The sequence below is a fragment of the Amblyraja radiata genome, chromosome 7 (genome assembly GCF_010909765.2).
Source record: "Amblyraja radiata isolate CabotCenter1 chromosome 7, sAmbRad1.1.pri, whole genome shotgun sequence".
Classification (NCBI taxonomy): domain Eukaryota; kingdom Metazoa; phylum Chordata; class Chondrichthyes; order Rajiformes; family Rajidae; genus Amblyraja; species Amblyraja radiata.
Window position 1 is genome coordinate 69,605,694 of NC_045962.1, and position 17,589 is coordinate 69,623,282.

Here is a 17,589-nt window from a genome sequence, read left to right on the forward strand (position 1 = left end):
GCGCTCTCAAGTATTACATTGGCGGGTCACATTACAGAGTCATACAGCACGGAAACATGTCCTTCACACCAAATTGTCTATCCAACCAAGATACCAATCTAAACTAGTCGCAATCATCCCCATTTGGTCCATATCCCTCTAAACCTTTTCTATCCATGTATACACCTCCATAAGAAATAAAGTCCTGGCCTGCCCAATCTCTCCCTATAACTCTGGCCCTCAAGTGCGGGAAAACTTCTCATTAATCTTCTTTGCACTCTTTCTAGCTTAATGGCGTATTTCCTGCAGCAGGGTTTACCAAAGCTGTACACAATACTCCAAGTGCAACCTCAGGATTGTTTTGTACAACTACAACAGAACATCCCAACTTCAATACTAAATGCCCTGACTGATGAAGGGCAGTCTACCAAATGTCTTTTTCACCATTCCACCTACCTGTGATGGCACTATGTACTTGTACTCCTTGAACTCTCTGGTACACTCTAGTTTTACTTCCCAAATTGGAACAACTCATGCTTATCTGAATTGAACATTGCGGCATTTCCTGGTCCACTTACTTATCTCATCAAGATCCCTGCTAACTTACAAACCATGCAATGTAAATTCTTATTCAAATCATTTATATAATTGACAAACAACAATGGGCCCAATAGTGATCCATGTGGCTCACCACTAGTCACAGGCTTCCAGACCGAATAAACAACATTACTCCATCACTCTCTGCTACTTATTACGAAGCCAGTTAATTTAGCTTGCTCTCCCTGGATCCCACATGATCTAGCCTTCAAGGCTAGCCTACCATGTGGGACCTTGGCAAAGGCTTTGCTAGTCTGTATAGACAACATCTACTACTCTGTCCTCATCAATGTGTAGGAGGGAACTGCAGATCTTGGTTTAAACCAAAGATAGACACATAATGCTGGAGTAACTCAGAGGGACAGGCAGCATCTCTGGAGCGAAGGAATGGGTGACATTTCAGGTCAAGCCCCTCTGCAGTCTGAAGAAGGGTCTCGACCTGAAACATCACCCATTCCTTCTCTCCAGAGTTGCTGCCCGTCCCGCTGATTTACTCCAGCATTTTGGGTCTATTTGCCCTCATCAATACTCGATAATGAAGGTCCTGAATCAAAATACATTGGGACGCATCATATTCCCTCCACTACTTGGCCGATGTGCTAATTTATCCTAACCGTGAAATATTTATATTGGCCATGACCCCTGCCCTTCTGATGATGATGGGTGACTATTTGCATACCTTGGGTAAGCAAGCAAAGACTTTAACTGTGACTTGTCACATGTGACAATAAAGTATTCAATTCAATGACAAAATTAACAGAATGCAGCACATAAGAATTATTTCCATACATACACACTGCTACATTCACATTGACTCAGGAAGGTACTTCAGCTAATCAAAACTCTTAATGTGCATACTTCTTAAAAGTTTGCATATGTTGATGAAGGCAAGTATATTATTTTTATTTAAAGTAAAAAAAACTACGTTCAGCTTTTATTCTGCTGGCAAGGGTAAATTGTGAAGTGATTACCTTCACTGAGAAACAGTAATATAAACACAATCACAATCTACTGAAAACTGAACGACTTTGCTGATAAATTGCCTCATGTAGCATCAGAGTAGGTGTTTAAATAAACAAATGGACAGTGTTGCAAAGTGTCTATTGCATATGATGAGGACAAAGAGGAAAAAAATGAGGTGAAAGAAAGAAAGAAAGAAAGAAAGAAAGATGGTAAGAGAGAAAGACATTTAAATAGAACCTTTCTTCTAACCAGATAAATTAATGAAGTAACTTGATGTGTGGTAAATGCAGGAAACATAGCAACCAAATTAACATAGAAACATAGACATAGAAACATAGAAAATAGGTGCAGGAGGAGGCCATTCGGCCCTTCGAGCCAGCACCACCATTCATTGTGATCATGGTTGATCGTCCCCTATCAATAACCCGTGCCTGCCTTCTCCCCATATCCATTGACTCCACTAGCCCCTAGAGCTCTATCTAACTCCCTCTTAAATCCATCCAGTGACTTGGCTTCCACTGCCCTCTGTGGCAGGGAATTCCATAAATTCACAGCGTATATGTCCGTAAACTAAAATTAATTAAGTACAAACAACACCTATTTTAAATTTTGGCTGAACAGGACGGTGAGATACTTCACTACTTATAGTACAATAGCATATTTTACGACTCTCGTGAGCAGGAAATTGGACCTAGGTCAGTGTCTAAAATCAGGGGAACCATTCACTTTGCAGCAGTCACTCAGTAGTAGCATGCAGTGTCAATTTGTGTTCTGAGGTCACCTGTCATGTCACAAGGGATAAGAGTAGAATTAGGCCATTCAGCCCATCAAGTCTACTCCGTCATTCAATCGTGGCTGATCTATCTCTCCCTCCTGACCCTTTTATTCTGCCGTCGCCCCACAACCTCTGACACCTGTATTAATCAAGAAACTGTGGTGCATGGGTCTCAAAAAGGAAGAGAGGAGTCGAGTATTTTGAGAGGCACCTTTAATTATGTTCCTCCTGGTTGTAGGGAGGTCCAAACGAGAGAAAGATGGCACCCAAACCCCTGCCTTTAAACCCTCTGGTTAAGGACCGCCTCCGGACTGAACCACTCCCGGGCCGAGGGGTTCGACAGTATGATGGCGCGACCCTTGGGAGCCACCACAAAACTATCTATCTCTGCCTTAAAAATATCCACTGATTGGCCTCCACAGCCTTCTGTGGCAAAGAATTCCACAGATTAACCTCCCTCTGATTTAAAGACATTTCTCCTCATCTCCTTCCTAAAAGAACGTTACTTGAGTGGAGCTTAAGCTCTCGATTCTGATTCTGAGATGAAAAAATAATAAAGCCACAAGTGACATGTTTACGCAAGACAAAATGCACTTCTCTTGTATTTTAAAACTGCCCCATATGAAGAAGGAAAAACTTTCTGAACAAAACAGTTTCAGCAAGGGAACACGACTGGAAACTTTCAACCCAACACAAAGCTCCCCTGGATTTCAGAATATTCTACATTTTCCCCTCGGTATTTGTCATCAAGATATATAACCTGAAATAGGCTGCCTACTGAGTTATGGGGAAAAAAAGAATCTGTAGAAGAAATGCTTTACTGCTCAACACACTATCCAAAATATACACTCCTGTTATAAAGCCAACTAAATTTAAACCGCGTTCTGTAAAATCTAAAGCAATATAAGGTTATCAATCTGAAGTGCTCATTGGCCACCAACCAATCAGAATACCGTTGATATACATAGGTAAGCTCCCTTTATTGCCAAAGCTGCAGATCAAACTGTGTTTGGATGAGGGATGTTGATAATAAATAAAACAGAATGCTTCCTAGTAATCTAAAATAATAATAACATGTCAACAAGAAAGATTTCCTCCCAGTTCCACAGGGTTAACTGTTAATATTATTACATAGCTGACGTACCACTGTACATGTGACAGCAACAATAAAAGCCTATATTTATATGGCACCTTCCAAATTAACAATCACACCAGGCGTTTCTTGGGAGCACTGTCAAATAATATTTAGCATCGAATCACTTTGGACAGACAAAAAAAGTTTGATCTAGATCTAAGAGGTAGATTTTAAACATAAGAGCGTAAACATGGGAGCAGAATATGGCCATTTGCTCTTCACGTTCATCACATCTAGATCATGCCTGGCCTTCCGACTCAATGCCACTTCCTGTCCACATAACCTTATTCCTTTGTTATCTTATGATCCGTAAATGTATTGATCTCAGTTGTGATCGAACTCAGTGACTAGGACTTCATAACTGCCAGTGTTAGATAATTCCAAAGAATCGCCATCCACTCCATGGAGAAATATTTCCTCACTTCAATCGTAGATTGGTACCCCTCATTCTGGCTCTGGATCCTCATCCCAAGGAAACATTTGTTCTGTACTCAGCCTGTTGAGTCCAATGAGAATGTTGTAATCTCCTCGATTCTTATGTTTACAGCATATTGGCGTGGTCTTCACAATCTCTTTTCACTTGGCAAACCCGCCATGTAATCTAGCAAATCTTTGCTGCACTTCCTCATTGGAAAGTATATATTTTTTAGATAGGGCCAAAACCATGCACAATATTCCATGTTTAGTCTGACTGGGTCATTATATAATTGAGGGACTGTCCCACTTGGGCGTCGTTTGTGTAAGTTATTGGGGAAAATCCTCCAAAATTATGGAAGAACTCGGATAAGGACATGGATATTTTAAAAAGACAGATTTGCTGGCTGCAACGGAAAACCCCCCAATCCACAGAAAGAATCAGTTTCAAGTTTCAAACCTGTCTGGCCTGTGGACTTGGGCATCACACAACAGGAAGAAACAGACAGCACACATCCCACTCACCATCAATGGCAGTGCAGTGGAGTCTGTGAAAAGCACCAAGTTCCTGGGAGTGCACATCACAGATGATCAGACATGGTCCACCAACACCATCTCCCTAGTCAAGAAAGCACAGCAACGCCTCCACTTCCTTCGACGGATGAGGAGAGCCGACTTCCCCCCTTCTGCCCTCACTACTTTTTACAGGGGTGCCATTGAGAGCATTCTTACCAGCAGTCTCTCAGTCTGGTATGGCAGTTGCTCTGCTGCTGACCAGAAGGCCCTACAGAGAGTGGTGAGGACAGCGGAGAAGATCACTAGATCACCCCAACCAGCAATCCAGGACTTATACCCATCTCGCTGTCGCAAGAGAGCAACCAATATCATCAAAGACACCACCCACCCAGCACACAAACTGTTCACCCTCCTACCATCCGGCAAGCGCTACCGCAGCATGCGGAGCAAAACCACCAGATTCAAAAAACAGCTTTTTCCCTCAGGCCATCAGACTACTCAACACACTCAAGAAAATTCCATGAACATTACACAAACAAAGACCAACTGACTGTCAAATTAACTTTAACTCAATGTCTGCAGTATGCTATTTGCACTTTTCTATATTGCACCTTTTATTATTGCACCTTAATAACATACATCAAAATTTTACTACACTCTGGCACACTGTGAATATTGAATATAATGTATATGTCCATTGTCTATCTTTATTGGTATATTGTCTGTCTGTGTTATAAATATTACTTGCACATTTGGAGTTTGGGGAAACGCAATTTCAATCCTCTGTGTAACTACTTGTTGCATTATTTGAATTGACAATAAAGTTTACAATATTGATATTGAATGGTGTGGGCAGGAAAGGCTGAGACGGAGATAACGAGATTATCTTGGATACACAAAGGAAGGAACCAAGCCTCAGCAGACGGTGGTAAACAGGCCAGCACAAGCACCATCACCATCTTGGATGACCCATCCATCGAGACAATGGGAGCCCATGTAGGCGATGGGATAACGATCAGGCTGAGGGATCATGACATCAGCAAACTCTTATCTGTTTAAAAAGATCAATCTCACTAAACAATGGGTGATAGCATTGTTGACAGCACAGCAGCCTGCAGGAACTGCTACTCAAGGGACGGAAAGCAAAGCGTATAATAAAGGGCAGGAAAAGGCAGTTTGGCTAGCGTGCCTATCACAGCAGGTAGCAAAAATGCACAGACAGGTAGATAGACTGGAAGAGCAACTGAGAGAAGCTAGGGCCAGCGCTGAAGAAAGCGCTAGAGAAGGGGAAGGGCTATCTGAGGAATGCAGTAAAGCCAGGCAGTGTATCTTGCAGGTGAGGGAGTCCCACAGAAATGCACAGGAATTCCTCCAATGCCAGGTGATAGAGGCAAAGGAGAGGGAACGGAACGCCCAGGAACTCCTGGCTCATAGTACACAGAAGTGCAGGGAGCTGGAGGGAAAGTTCCAAGATATACAAGCAGCATACAGGGTGGCCCGTAGCGAGCTAGGGGATAGTGATCACGGGCCTTGCCAGGCAAGGATAGTGCAGCTGGAGGAGACTCTGTCCAAGACTAGGGGACGGGTTCACCTGGTAGGACCAGGGGGGTCCCCCGGGGGCAGAGGGCTTCCCTCAGCAGATGATTCCCCAGGGGCAAAGGGGAATAGACCGCCTCCTGAGGCACCGGGGATAGGTCCGGGTCGGCAGGTGGGGTTCGGGTTGTCCGGGGAGGGACAGGCCCAAGGAGGGGCGGGAGAGCACCTTCAGTTAGTGGCTTCCGCGCCATGTGTAGCACGAGGTGGTGGGGTTACCGATCATGGTGGGAAAGCCGGGGGTAAATGGGCAACAGCCCCGGGTAGGGCAGATGTGCCCGGTACGGCAAAGGAAATATGGTCCCCCGGTAGGGCAGGCAGATAGGGGGCCCATAGAGAGTGATATCATCATTCCCCATGGGGCACATGTGCTGAGGGGGATGGTGGCTCACTTTCCCAGGTTAACCAGGGCGGGAGACCCGTCATTGCATTTTATGGAGGTGCAGCAGGCAGCCGACATAAACGATTGCGATGAGGTAGAATGGGTAAAGCTGCTACTGATGACCCTAGATTCATACCTATGCAAGGCGGTGACCTCCAGGGAAGGGGGAAGACCTGAAACATGGGTTGCGGCACAGACAGCGGTTCTGGAGGCCATGGGGTTGAATCAGGGTAGTCCTTTCACCAGGGTGGGGGAGACAAAGCAGCAGGTAGCTGAGTCCCCGGACATGTTCGCAGACAGGCTGTGGGCAGTGTATGAGGGAGCGTGTGGGATGCCTTTAGATAGGCAGAATTTAGATGAGAGAACAGCTCACTGGCTGAAGACTCTGGTGGCGAATTGCCTCCCGCGAGTTAGGGCAAAGGCCGAGCACTGGTTTGACTCAGCTGCCCCAAACCTTAACGAGCGGAGGTGATCAGGAAGCTCACCCTTGCATACCGCAATGGGGAGAGAAGTGAGGAGAAGCCCTTTAAGGGCAAGGTGCACAAAATAGTACCGGCACCCCCCAAAAGGAGGCAGTGGAAACAGGAAGGCAGCCAGACCTCTTCCGAGATGAGGCTGGTGTGCTACAGGTGTGGGAAGCCCGGGCACTACAAGAGGGAGTGCAGAAACCCAAGTAGAGCAGTGGGGGATAGGACCCCGGTAACGGCCGACCCAGCCCCGGAGGAAACAATAGATGTAAGAGATCTAATTACCTATTTGCAGTCCAAGGCGGGAGGGTCCGGACAGGTAGCCATGGCAACAGGCCAGGGCGCGCCTGTATCCGCACCCCCGGCACCTTTATGACTTCCAGCGAAACAGCCCACATTCCTATGCCCGTTAGAGTATGGCCCCTGTGGGAGACCCTGGGTCAAGATGGAGGTCCAGGATGTTGTCGGGAGTTACCTGCTGGACACAGGTGCTTCCAGTACCATTGTCCACACGGACAATCCCCGTACATCCCCTCTCTCTAGTGGGGTGCCCCATAGTCCACGGGGCGAGGGAAATCAGAGGGCCAGAGAAGGAGCCAGGAGTGGGAAAGCATGGGACCCCTATGAGGAAGGACAGGTAGCTGCAGCCAGGAAGCAGCCTCGAGAAAAGGAGAGTGCGGGAGTGGTTTTGGCTCCGGACCTGACCACGGTCCAGGCACAAGACCCCATTTTAAAGGCTGCCTCAGCAGCCATTTGCAGGCAGGAGAAGATAGAGGGACCGTATGGGGGTAAAGATCAAGAACAGACCCGGGTTGATGTGGAAACCGTAGGGGAGCCAGGCGAGTCCACAGGTAGTCAGCCTGAAGTAGCCGGCTGTGTTCCAGGGCGAGGACTGGAAGCAGCGGAGAAGGAGGCTGACTCCAGCCCTCCGCAGGCAGGTACCGTAGACTGCCTAAGAGAGGCAGAACTAGCAGAAACAGAGGAGATGGAGGTATCACCTCTGGTGTGGGAACCCCCGGTCAGACGTAGGAGTGACAGGGTCACTAAACCCCCAGTAAGGTGGTCCCCATCCCTAATTAAACCTAGGGCTAGGGCCGGCCACAGGAGGGCCAGGAAGGAGAGTGGCTGAAACAGGGCACTACGGAGTACGGCTGGAGGGAGCCCAGTCTCCACAGGGAACGTAGGGGTATCTCGAAACCCCGTAGTGCACAGGGAGGTGAGGGGCAGTCAGGCCCCTCGACAGGAGGAGTTCTGGCCTGCACGGGAGGGCCCAACAGAGGGATGGCCCCAGCGTGACGGGGATCAGTTATGAGTTGGCCACCCGGAGACGGGTGGCGTTGTATATAGCATTGGTTTGTGTGTAAGTAGATGTAGTTAGCGTAATTAGATATAGGGTTTTGTATAGCTACAGGGGAGTACGGGATCGAAGGGATGCGCTGTGGAAAAGTGGTCCATAACAGACAATCAAAACCCCAAATGCCATTATTAGGCAGATAGCTCTGTGGAGGCAAGGAGGTGTTTTGCTTTGTTTTCCAGATAAGTGGCCCCGCCGTATGGATGATGGCAATGATGTGCCTCCGGATGTGCGTGGCGCGTTGCGGGGTCACGGAGGAGTCCGTCGGATTTGACTGAAGTGCGGTTACCCGCATGGTGCCCCCGCAAGACGGATTTAAAAGTCATGTTCCAGAAATTCCACAACCTGGATTTTGGGGACATAGACATAGAGGAGATGTACCGCGGGGGAGGGGATTTCACTTTGGGGTCCGGTAGGCAAAGACGAGGGGTGTTTAACGACGGGTTTACAGCATTTAACACGGGGACATCTATTATTAATAGCATGGACAACGTAGAACTGGCCCTGCAGATCAATCAGTTGAAGGGCCAGTTACGAAAGGTTCTGGGGGAGGAAAATGCGGTGGTAGGATCGGGACTGCACGAAGAGGTGGCAATGACTCTACATCTAAAATAAATCATAGCACAATTGGAGACACATGCAAAAACGATAAACGCTTTGATTAAAGAGGACCGGAATGCGTCCGATCAGGCTGCACAGAATGAGGTGTGTGGGCTGTATGGTGCGTGGTTGTTGGGGGAGGGGAGGAGCAACCTGGAAGACCTGAGGCAAGGTCGGGTCTCCCCCTGGATAAGCAACCAGCACCTAGCAGCGCTACACCCTTATAACAGCACTTTGAGTCCTTGTCAGCTTCGTGTGGCCTCCGAGGCCTACACGGTACCGGTGGATTGCGGAAAGTCCAATCACACCATAATGGGAGTGGTCGTAAGAATCCCGGTGATGGGAACCTCGGCACGACCAGCTCCTCTGTACCGAGTGGAGAACATGGGAGTTGTTCGTGGGGGGGTGCATATTCGCTACGGGAAGGTCCCGCCCTATGTCATAGTGAGGGAGCAAGCTGTGACAGGCATTGACCTTTTGGGTTGTCGGAGCCGGGGAGCACAGGTAATCCTGTGTCCCCAGCACATGGGCGCTGAGGCTAGGCCTCAGTGTGGGTTCAGGACTCTTGGGGCACAGCCTATAAACTGCACCATGGAGGCGATGGCGGCAGACCATGTCCCTCCACAGGTGGCGTATATAGGCAGTGGGATGTACTGTGTCACCACAAGTGCCCAGCGGTATCAGCACGGATCACAGCTGTGGTGCCCGATACCGCACAGCAGCTTCTGCTTTAAACCCAGGGCAGAAGTTCATGTGGCACAGCAGCGAATATTACCCATCCCGGAACCTTCTTCGGTTCACCTCTCGGTACGAGAAAATGTAACTGACTTATTTAACTATGTTGCCCATTTTGGGTATGATATTCCCCCAGTGAATGAAAAATTAAAAGAGTTGCTGGTGGCGGTCGAGTTGTCGCACAAACACTTCTTCTCCCTGGAATAAAAGACTCTGGATATCGCCAGGGAGATCGAAGAGATCAAGTCTCCAAGTTGGTGGGACCTGGAGTCCTGGATCATAGTTCCAGCATTGGGTCCGCATCGTGTCCCATGTTCTGATCATCTGCCAGATGATAATTGTGGTGTATTTGCTAGGCATTAATTGCAAATTTAAAAGGCGGAGGAGGATGGCCAAATTACAACAGCTGGTAAATCGAGCCGCCCGACGTCACCGTAACGACACCCCATCACTGTAAAATGTCTGTACTCTAGTGCAATAGTGTTTGTACATATGTTGTAATCCCTGCATTTTCAGGGAACGGTCGTGAGGGCACTGTATGGTTTGTGGGATTGATGTAAAGTAAAAGGCGTATAGTGTAAGTTAATGTGCTTCGAGGGCCTAGTTTAGCAATTAAGGGGGCTTTCGGGGTACATAATTTCACCTTCTCACCAGGAGTGTTTACAGCTCTTGAGGCTGGAGGATTGCCCACTAACTTTGTCAATCGATACGGTCCGTGCAAGCATGGACGTATCGTAGGGGCATGTAAGTTATTGGGGCAAATCCTCCAAAATAATGGAAGAACTCGGATAAAGACATGGATATTTTAAAAAGACAGATTTGCTGGCTGCAACGGAAAAAACCCCAATCCACAGTCAGAATCAGTTTCAAGTTTCAAACCTGTCTGGCCTGTGGACTTGGGCATCACACAACTATGCGAATGGTGTGGGCAGGAAAGGTTGAGACGGAGATAACGAGATTATCTTGAATGCACAAAGGAAGGAACCAAGCCTCAGCAGACGGTGGTAAACAGGCCAGCACAAGCACAATCACCATCTTGGATGACCCATCCATCGAGACAATGGGAGCCCATGTAGGCGATGGGATAATGATCAGGCTGAGGGATCATGACATCAGCAAACTCCTTATCATCGGAAGCCATTGTTCATGCCAGATCGAAACTGGGAATCATCAAAAGAACCCTTTTATCCAGAGGACCACCTGGGAGTTTCAAAGGAAGCTCAGGTATAAAAGCAGGAGTCAAGCCAGAACTCGCTCTCTTTTCTGCTCTGCTGGACGGCTCGTGAGCCCAACAGTAAGTATCCCGATGACCTGGTGAAGTTCCCGAAATAGGAGGTTGAGGGGAGAAAGGTAAAGGGGGAGTATACTTGCAAGTAAAATTGTGTAAAGTAAGTTTTACGACGTGCCCGATAGTTTTCCGTCCATAGTCTTAGTTTAAAGCATAGGTTTAGCCACGTATTATGTAGTGTTGGTGAGATTCGATTTCTCATTGTTTAATAAAGCCTGTAAATTTTAGACTTGCTTTGAGTCCATCTTGGTTTCTGTTTTCTCTCATCAGCACACTCTGGTCAATTCAACCTTTTATCATATCCCACCATAATTCCGAGGTCTAGAACCTAGGGCAATCCCTTTCGTTGTATTCTCTCTCTTGGAAACCGCTCGAGTGGAGTGGTGGCCGTTTGACCCTCCGACAAGGGAGAGAATAACTCGGGCAGTTGGGCCCGAAGTGGAGCAAAGGGAAACGAAACCCCTACATTTGCGCGTCACGCTAGTCGCGCGAAGATTTTGTGAATCCCAAAATCCTGGGGCACCGCGCGCGACTGTACGTCACTGCCTACATCACCATGCACCATGCCCGCATAATGCATGTCATGTGCGCATCACATGTGCGTCACGACATATGATCTGGTTGCATCACAGCTTGATTTGGAAACGGCTCAATCCAAGCCTGTAAGAAATTACAGAGAGTTGTGGATGTAGCCCAGTCCAACACACAGATCTGACACCTTACCATTGAATCCATCTACAATGCACACTGCTCAGAACAGTAGCCAACATAATCAAGGACACTTTTTATCTCAGTCATTCCTTCTCCCCTCTCCCATCATGTGAAAGATTAAAAGTTGAAAATATGTAATGCCAGACACAGTAACAGTTTTTTCCTCTGTTTTTAGACCACTGAATAGTCTTCCCATAAAGCAAGGGTAGAGTCCTGATCTTCCAACCTATCCCACTACAAACATTGGACTTCTGTGCATTCACCCAATCAATTCATAGAGCATAGAAAAGTACAGCACAGGAATAGGCCCTTTGGCCCACAATGTCAATACTGAACATGATGCCAAGACCAACTCTCGAGTATAGGACCAAAGAGGTCCTTCTGCAGTTGTACAGAGCCCTAGTGAGACCACACCTGGAGTATTGTGTGCAGTTTTGGTCCCCAAATTTGAGAAGGGACATTCTTGCTGAGGGAGTGCAGCGTAGGTTTACAAGGTTAATTCCCAGGATGGTGGGACTGTCATATGCTGAGAGAATGGAGCGGCTGGGCTTGTACACTCTGGAGTTTGGAAGGATGAGCGGGGACCTTATTGAAACATATAAGATTGTTAAGGGTTTGGACACACTAGAGGCAGGACACATGTTCCCGATGTTGGGGGAGTCCAGAACCGGGGCCACAGTTTAAGAAGAAGGGGTAAGCCATTTAGAACGGAGACGAGGAAACACTTTTTCTCACAGAGAGTTGTGAGTCTGTGGCGTTCTCTGCCTCAGAGGGTGGTGGAGGCCGGTTCTCTGGATACTTTCAAGAGAGAGCTAGATAGGGCTCTTAAAGATAGCGGTCAGGGGATATGGGGAGAAGGCAGGAACAGGGTTCTGATTGGGGATGATCAGCCATGATCACATTGAATGGCGGTGCTGGCTCGAAGTGCCGAATGGCTACTCCTGCACCTATTGTCTATTGTCTATTAACTCTCATCTGCCTACACATAATCCATATCCCTCCAATCCCTGCATATGCCTATCCATAAGTCTCTTAAATGCCACTATAACATCTGCCTCAACCACCACCCTAGCAGCACAATCCAAGCAATCAGCATCGTCTGCGTAAAAAATTTGCCCGACACTTCTTAAAAATTTGTCCTCCTATTTGATGCCCTCTAGTATTTGATATTTCCATCTTGGGAAGAAGGTTCCCTGGGATGGCGGGATTGTCATATGAGGAAAGATTGAAAAGACTAGGATTGTATTCACTGGAGTTTAGAAGGATGAGGGGGTTCTTATAGAAACATATAAAATTATAAAAGGACTGGTCAAGCTAGATGCAGGAAAAATGTTCCCAATGTTGGGCGAGACTGAGGTGAGAAAAAACTTTTTCACCCAGAGAGTTGTGAATTTATGGAATTCCCTGCCACAGAGGGCAGTGGAGGCCAAATCACTGGAAGGATTTAAGAGAGAGTTAGATAGAGCTCTAGGGGTTAGTGGAGTCAAGGGATATGGGGAGAAGGCAGGCACGGGTTATTGAAGGGGGACGATCAGCCATGACCACAATGATTGGCGGTGCTGGCTCGAAGGGCTGAATGGCCTCCTCCTGCACCTACTTTCTATTTTTCTATGCTTCTATGTTCTGACTGTATACCTTATCGATGCCGCTCATAATTTTATATACTTCTGTCCCCTCAACCTCCCACATTCCAAAGAAAACAATCCATATCTGTCCACATGCCCCCCCCCCCCCCCCCACACACACACACACACACACCTCCTTGTACTTAATACCCCCTAATTCATCCTTTATCCAGAGATGGTTACCATTCTGCTGAACTGTACCTGCACCTTTTCCAAAGTCTCCACACCCTTCCTTATTGTGGAGACCAGAACTGCACATAATACTCGAAATGCAGCATAATCAAAGTACTACAAAGCTGCATCATTACTTCCTGACTCTTAGACTCAATGCCCCGAACAATGAAAGCAAGCATACCAGATGGCTTGTTTGCCACTTTGAAACTGGAATGCTACAATGCTGCACTACCATTTGTACTTGTTATGGCTTTATTGTGCTAATATATGGTATTATTGATTTAACTGGATAGCACCCAAACAAAGGCTCTTCACCTGTCTTGGCACACGTGACAATATCAAACCAATACAATCATTCTGGCTTCTAAGCACTTTGAATTAACTCCCAAAACCTGAAGCAATGGGGCCCATCAAGTTACCAAACATCAGTTAGACCAACTTCCTGCAAAATTTACTTTCCCTGTAACTAGTTGGAACAGATATGCTAAAATCAGGGGAAAAAATGATCTGTGAACATTCTAACAAATGGATCATAGGAGGCCAAATGGGCAGTTTATTACGTGTGGTCTGAGATCCATGATCAGCTGTGTCTGGAGCCTAATCCATCGAGAAAAAGAATGTAGCCAAATTTGCACCGAATAAATCTAACTCACGATAAAGCAAAATTAATTATAAATTGACCAATTCCTTTTAATGCACCATACCACGAAGAACCAAGGGACTTTTAAATTAACATTTAACAAAAGCTGTGAACTGAAGGAAACAGATTGTCTGTTTCCTTCTATGAATCCCTGTGGTCTGGCTCTCTCCTAAACTTACAATTTTCCCAGTGAAATAGCAACCATACTTCAACTAAGTTCTGATTCATTTGCTGGAGTGAACCCCATTCATTAGCTTTTCATAACACTGAGAAACACAGAACGTTCCCCATCAAAACACTTTGGTCAAAAGATCAAACAGGATGACCTTCTTTGCAGAGGGCAATAGATGAATTCAGAGACACAGGAATTGGAAAGAAGCTTAGACTTTCATAGACTTAGAACAAGCAGACATGATTAGGAATCTGTGGAATTCATTGTAAGTGATGGCTGTGGATGCCAAGTCAATGGATAATTTTAAGGCAGAGACTGACAGATTCTTGATTAGTAAGGGTGTCAAGAGTTATGGGGCAAAGGCCAATGAGAATAGGGTTGAGAGGGAGAGATAGATCAGCCATGATTTAATGGTGGAGGAGACTTAATGGGCCGAATGGCCTAATTCTGCTAAAACTTATGAACTTATGAAGACAAAGATAGTACAATCAACGGCAGGGGTGGGTCAATTAAATTGTCAGGCATGATCTTTGTATCATACAATAAGACATACTTTTGCAACAACAGAGGAAAAAGTGGATAAGAATAATCACCTGAGCAGAGTTCTCAGAATGATCACTGGGATGAGTTCCATTTGAACTGATCTAAAGGTGAGGAGAACTGTATGTATAAATAATGCGTAATTTTAAAGGGGAGATTGCAAGGAAACTGAATGCAGGGTTGATTGTCTGTTTGGATGGAACAAGCTCTTCCAAGTGATTGTTAGAGATAATTTTTTTTAAATTTTGTGGTTGTTGAGAAATGCATGTGAGTTGGAGATACAAAGTGAGAATTAAATAGACAATAGACAGTAGGTGCAGGTGTAGGCCATTTGGCTTTTCAAGCCAGCACTGCCATTCAAGGTGATCATGGCTGATCATCCACAATCAGTACCCCGTTCCTGCCTTTTCCCATATCCTCTGACTCCACTGTCTTTAAGAGCACTATCTAGCTCTATCTTGAAAGTACCCAGAGAACCGGTCTCCACCATAAGGCAGAGAATTCCACAGACTCACAACTCTCTGTGTGAAAAAGTGTTTCCTCATCTCCGTTCTAAATAGCTTACCCCTTATTCTTAAACTCTGGCCCCTGGTTCTGGACTCCCCCAACATCGGGAACATGTTTCCTGCCTCTAGCGTGTCCAAACCCTTAATAATCTTATGTTTCAATAGGATCCCCTCTCATCCTTCTGAATTCCAGAGTATACAAGCCGCTTCATTCTCTCAGCATATGACAGTCCAGCCATCCCGGGATTAACCTTGTGAACCTACGCTGCACTCCCTCAATAGCAAGAATGTCCTTCCTCAAATTTGGAGACCAAAACTGAACACAATACTCCAGGTGTGGTCTCACTAGGGCCCTGTACAACTTCAGAAGGACCTCTTAGCTCCTAAACTCAACTCCTCTTGTTATGAAGGCCTTCATGCCATTCACTTTCTTCACTGCCTGCTGTACCTGTATGCTTACTTTCATTGACTGATGAACAAGGACCCTAGATCCCGTTGTACTTCCCATTTTCCCAACTTGACACCAATTAGATATTAATCTTCCTTCCTGTTTTTGCTGCCAAAAGTGGATATCCTCACATTTATCCACATTAAACTGCCTCAGGTATGCATCTGCCCACTCACCCAACCTGTCCAAGTCACCAGGCACTCTCATAGCACTCTCCTCACAGTTCACAGTAAAGCAGTATTAAGGTTGTTAGAAAACAGAGGTAATTTTATTGTATCGAAAAAAACAAACTACTGGAGAAATCTAGAGTCAGGCAGCAACTGTGAAGGCAAGGGGATGGTTGACATAGTGGATCAAGACTGATGCAGGCTTTAACAATGAAACATTGACCATCCCTCTATCTCTACAGATGCTGTCTGACCTACTGGGTTTCTACAACAGTTTGCTATTTTGGCTCCAAACAACAGTCTCTTGAGTGTTCTCGTTATTGTATTGTACTTTGTATTATTTAATCTTAATAGAATCTTCAATAATTTCCCATTACATTTATGTCAGAGCATTTGTAGAATATGCATTTATATTATTTCATTTTTAACATTAACTCGGTCTTAATAAACTTCAAAAGAATTCTAGGTTATGCCTTGTTCTTTTTAACTGAAAGATTAAACGAGAACATACCGTTTGAAGTTTGATCTTTATTTTATGAGGTTGAAGTGAAGGGAATACGTGAAGAGCCCGCCAGTCCGCATGCGCGTCAATCTTTAGAGCTGCTGTATGAAACCACAGAATAGTTGCTGACCTAAGCTATAGAAAGATTAACGACCTTAAAACTACCGAATTATTTTATGAGAAGTAGGGTTGGGAGTGGAGGGCACGTATTCCCTCACTTCAACTTCTCATAAAATAAAGATCAAACTTCAAACGGTAAGTTCTCGTTTAATTTTTCTATTTTATATCGAAGTCACGTGAGTGACTACGTGAAGTCTTCAAAGCTCCGTGGTTTCATGCATTAACCCAATCTGTGTGAAACACTTAAACAAAAAAACCATTAATGGTAGAAAAAACATGGGTTATTAATACCATGATGCTAACTTGCATACATGACCATTGTTCTTAACCGGACCATAGTCCCAATTGACTTTGAGTTAGACAATAACTCATGCAACACTATGCAGAATTCTATCTGCAAATATCCAGACATATTTAACCAAATTTTATAATTTATTAACACGCTCTATGTATGCCTCTTGCTGTATGATGAAAGGGAACTATCCATTCTATTGGCTGCAAATGAGCCATCAGCAATATCTTGAGAGTATTGAATAACAATAAAGAAACTATCTTTCATCTCATAGGTACTAGCAAGCTCAGTGCACTTGTATACCTAATGGCACCCCCAATCTCTGCTCTGGTGAGTATGCTGTCAACTTTAAATGTACGCAATCATGCCCACTTTGCTTATGAGATCATTCCCATAGCAAACTATCCTAATGTCAGTTATGACCCAGAGACCGAGCCAGAGATTGAGTAAAGACTGTGTTCTTTGTGCTGAGATCAGTTGATGAAAGTATAATCATCTTAAAAATACTGCTCCCATTAGGAATACAGTAGAAGAATATTTGCATAATAATTTACTGTTATAGATCGCACACTACAATGAATGTAGGCTATTAGAGTGGTCATAAATATAAGACACCCTGCATAACGTTAGTGAACAGCGGGTGAATAACCAATCATTTATTGTCCCACTTATGGTACTATAGAGAATGACAACACAAGCAGTGTCAATTCTGCTGTCACATAAACGCTTCTCTAGGCTCAAACTGAAAGGTACACACAACCTCTGTTACTTCCATTTAAAAGTAACTCACATATTTTGTTCACAAACTTCCCATACAATCATGCAGAGCTAGCTGCCCGAGAAGACAGGCTGCCCCAGCCATCACTCATGACTGAGTAAATAGGAGTTGCTTCA

The 17,589-nt window shown here is 45.5% G+C and overlaps 1 long non-coding RNA gene across 1 annotated transcript; it reads left to right on the plus strand.

The window, feature by feature from the left end:
• The first annotated feature begins 252 nt into the window (after window positions 1-252).
• On the plus strand, window positions 253-15,508 carry LOC116974864. Its single transcript, XR_004412475.1, has 3 exons — window positions 253-292; window positions 7,673-7,675; window positions 15,476-15,508. It is a non-coding gene; the product is annotated as an uncharacterized LOC116974864 (long non-coding RNA).
• The last annotated feature ends 2,081 nt before the right edge of the window (window positions 15,509-17,589 follow it).